Source organism: Panthera tigris, chromosome B4 (assembly GCF_018350195.1).
Source record: "Panthera tigris isolate Pti1 chromosome B4, P.tigris_Pti1_mat1.1, whole genome shotgun sequence".
Classification (NCBI taxonomy): Eukaryota; Metazoa; Chordata; class Mammalia; order Carnivora; family Felidae; genus Panthera; species Panthera tigris.
This window is the reverse complement of record NC_056666.1, coordinates 120,598,722-120,602,111: the sequence shown is the minus strand read 5'-3', so window position 1 is coordinate 120,602,111 and position 3,390 is coordinate 120,598,722. Positions and strand designations below refer to the sequence as shown.

The following is a 3,390-nucleotide window of genomic DNA, read 5'->3' as shown; positions in this document are numbered from 1 at the left end:
TGGGCGGAAAAGCCGACCGAGCAGTCGCAGCCTTCTGGGAAGCGGGCGGGGCCGCGGTGAGTTGATGTTGGAGTAGGCGTGGAATTCTTTTTCTCTTTTCAGGGAAGACTTATAAAAAAATATATGTATTTTTATTATAAAAGAAAATCTCCCTGTCCGTATTATCGACTAACAATCACTACCCTTCACTATGAGCCTTATACCACGCAAAGCTCTTTACATCCAGAATTTTACAGAAAAGCGCAGTGTGAACGCTACATGGACATAATTGAGGTGCATTTTTTAATTTTTTTTTTTTACATTTTATTTATTTTTTTTTTTTTTGAGAGAGGGAGAGAGACAGAGTGCAAGTGGGGGAGAGGCAGAGAGAGAGGGAGAAACAATCCGAAGCAGGCTCCAGGCTCTGAGCTGTCAGCACAGAGCCCCACGCGGGCTCGAACTCACAAACCTTGAGGTCATGACCTGAGCCAAAGTCTGTGGCTTAACTGACTGAGCCTCCCAGGGGCCTCTGAGGTGCATATTTTTGAGCCCCTTTGGCATACGAAGGAAGCAAGGATGTGCAGCTGGTAAGGGGCAGTCTGGCAGAAGTCTCTGAGCGCCAAAGTCATATTAACCATTACTGTCTGAATAAAATTGAAAAATAGAAAAAGAGTTTTATTTTTTTAATGTTTTACTTATTTCTTAGACAGAGAGAAATAGAGACAGGGACAGAGAGAGAGGGAGACACAGAATCCGAAGCAGGCTCCAGGCTCTGAGCTGTCAGCACAGAGCTGGACACAGGGCTCGAACTCAGGAACCGCGAGAGCATGTGACCTGAGCCAAAGTCGGAGGCTTAACCCACTGAGCCACCCAGGCACCCAGAAAAGGAGTTTTAAAGAAAAATCTTAATTTCATAAGCAACCAGTTAAAATTTGGGTATTTTTCCTACCACTCTTATGTTGTTAAACGTAATTGTACAAGCAGCTGTATGTGTATTTTTTTTTTCACGTATTTATTCAGAAAGTATTTCTTGAGAATCTACTTGGGCCATGCACTGTTGTGTGAATTGAACAAGACACAATAATAATAGTAATAGTAATAATAATAATAATAATAATAATTCTGTTTGGAAGTATTTAGTCTGAGGTGCTTACATCTTAGACAAGGAAAGATATTAAGTAGACAATTGAATACATTCCTGCCCAGAGCTTGGTGTAGAGGTCAGGACTGGAGGTGTGACTTAAATACGTTAAACACTCTTTAACTACTGAACCATGTGGAGTATTTATAAAGCCGTGAAACTGGATGAGATATTTTAGGGAGAGAGCTATGGAAAGGAGGGTAAAGAAGAGAAGAGGACCGAGTTGATCCTTGGAGTGCTCTAACATTTAGCAGTGGCCTGGAAGGGAGATGGGATAGAGAGCCAGTGAGGTAGACACAGACTAGTCTTGGCACGGATGAAGAACCACTGGTCAACTATGCTGAAAGCTAAGGCTGGGGAAGTAGCTGCTGGATCTGACAAGGTGAAGGTCACTGGTGACCTTGACACGTACGGTCCGGTATTGAAGAAAGGAAACAAAATATGCATAGACTGTGGAGGGAATCGGATGAAGAAGTGAAGTAGATCTAAACACTTTCATATTATTATTGGCATTACAACGTCAATATTTTGTATGTCATCATGGGGTTGTAAATATTTTTAACGGCTCCATAGCATTTATGGACTTTTTTTGCAGACGTACACAACTTCAATAACTATAGATTAGCAAAACAATAAGACAGATACAATACAGTAAAATGGGTGAGGTAGAGATAGAAAGGGCAGAAGGACACTGAATATGATCACAGCAACCAATGGTGATTCCTTTGGTGCCCTAAGGAGGTCATGAGACTCTTCACTCATGTCGCCAACAAATAAATGCAAGTTCACCACCAAGTCTGGAAGATAAATAGTGGCAGTAATGCTGAGTTTAGGATAGGGGCAGCGGCCCTCTTTGTCCCAAAGTGTTAATACTCAAGGAGGCCCGGGCTCTGAGTGTTAGGTCAGCATTGTGTCATCAGGAGAGGGCCCTCTTCAGGACACTGTCCTATTCCCTAACACTAGGTGGAGAAACAGGTCTCCCCACTCAGAGTAACAAGGCTCCATTATGCTGTGGCCTTTTGATGCATAGCAGCACTGCACACCGCTGTACCTCTTGCCAGCTTCACTCTGTTTACCAAGCACCCTTCCTGCAGATGGATTCTTGTGAAGCAGAGAGTGAGCAAATCTGGAGGAGATGGGAGGAACCACAATGGTGGGATTTGAGGGACAAGAGTTGGCTGGAGGAGCAGGTTTGCACCGCATTGGGTCCCTCCCAGGCATCAGTGAGATTGCTATTGCTCAGGAGTGTCTGCTCCCTAGGTTTGAAGGCTGGCATCCCAAGGTAAGGGCAGCTGGCACAGCAGAAAGCATTACCCAGGTAGAAATTTCTACAAGCCCACTTGGGCTGGAGCTCACCTGTTCCCTTGGCTTCTCTTTCTCCAGTGCTTCTGTGAGGCCACAGGTGCAATTCTTCCTCTTTTTTTCCCCTTCCTCACACAAAGGAGCCCACGGGGAAGCTGAATCTGGCTTCTTAAAATTTTCCGGATCCAGCTGCTCATCTGAGTCAATGAGATCCATGCTTTCATCCTCTATGTCATTGGCTGAGAGGGTCCAAAGCTTGGCTGCTGCAGGGTCCATAGCAGGCTTCATCAGAGGAGAAGACTCCTTGGCAATGGAAAGCTTCAGTTGACTAGAAGAACACACTTCAAAGTTGGGTTTTTGCCGGCAATCTGTAAACAAAGCAAACTGTCACTTTGGTAACAGGTGTTCTTGGACAGACTGTATCTCTTCAGGGTTCAAGGGCTCCTGCTGCAGCTCTTTCACTTCCACAAGACCAGAAAGAGTCAGGGCCAAACACAGCTTAGATGTTGTCCTCCCTTTGCTATTGTTGACTACAGCTGTCTCTACCAGCTCTTTCAGAAAAAGACATCCACCAGGGCATCTCAGCCCAAATCTCAGCACTGTGCAGAGTAGTGCTTCCAGGAATTACACCCAACAAAATAATGTCAAGGCTAGATTCTTTGTGGGCAGATTGCAACAGCTGGTTGATGTTTTCCACAGACACTTGGCCCTCATTGCTGATTAATGTTTGAAGCTTATCTATCAGATATTTCAGAGCTTCCACCAAAGATGACTTACTCCAGACCACTGCCACAGACTGGCCAGCCAAGATCCCATTAAGTTGCCATTCCTGCAGTGCTGATGGACCTAGAAACTGCTGTTCAGGGCTTGCTCCTGGCTTCTGGATTTTTTAATAATAAAGTATGGAAGTGCCCAATATTTGGCTTGCCTCCAGTAAGCTAACTGGCTTTTTTTCTTTAGGTGGTCCT

At 44.8% G+C, this 3,390-nt stretch overlaps 1 pseudogene; it reads right to left on the bottom strand.

The window, feature by feature from the left end:
- Nucleotides 1-2,192: 2,192 nt before the first annotated feature.
- LOC102960829 lies at nucleotides 2,193-3,269 on the bottom strand (annotated as a pseudogene).
- Between the last annotated feature and the right edge of the window lie 121 nt (nucleotides 3,270-3,390).